Source organism: Limulus polyphemus, unplaced genomic scaffold, assembly GCF_000517525.1.
Source record: "Limulus polyphemus unplaced genomic scaffold, Limulus_polyphemus-2.1.2 Scaffold4169, whole genome shotgun sequence".
NCBI lineage: Eukaryota > Metazoa > Arthropoda > Merostomata > Xiphosura > Limulidae > Limulus > Limulus polyphemus.
Window position 1 is genome coordinate 10,242 of NW_013669779.1, and position 545 is coordinate 10,786.

Sequence of the window (545 nt, forward strand, 5' to 3'; positions counted from 1 at the left end):
TTAGAAACGGGTGTGGGATCGGGAAGAGTTTGGAAACCGCTGATTTTGACAATGTATATTTATTAAATAATTTTACCAGTGTTACCAACCTACGAAATATGCATTTGAGAGATGTTCGTTCGCATCAACTATGTGCTTTAATTAATTTACTTTTTAGTTACGATCCCTCTCTGTGGTTATTAATGATCATCAATTCACATGATCAACACTGCTCAAAAGATTAAACGGGACAAAGATTGGGAAATATATTATAAAGTTACGTATGACTATTGTTATAAGTTGGTAAAGAAAGAAGGGTTAGATTATTGTATTTGAAAAATAAATTCCACTTGACAAACACATAATGAAGCATATTTTATTTAAAGAGATATTACTTGCACTTCTTTTTTTCTTCTAACTGATCGGAATAACAAGTGTTTAAATTATTCTGGTAAGATGGCAGTGTTTTAGGAAGAACATTTTCATTACTGGGGCTTTTTAGATTTCACCCAAGCCTTGAATCCTTGGAGAGGTTCATCGTTCATGGCTTTATAGTCAGGTATTTC

The 545-nt window shown here is 32.5% G+C and overlaps 1 long non-coding RNA gene across 1 annotated transcript in view; it reads left to right on the forward strand.

The window, feature by feature from the left end:
- Window positions 1–321: 321 nt before the first annotated feature.
- Window positions 322–545, forward strand: part of LOC111088637 — a 1,583-nt gene continuing 1,359 nt past the window's right edge. The window contains exon 1 of the long non-coding RNA XR_002613100.1: window positions 322–538. This is a non-coding gene — a long non-coding RNA (uncharacterized LOC111088637). The remainder of the gene's footprint in view (window positions 539–545) is intronic.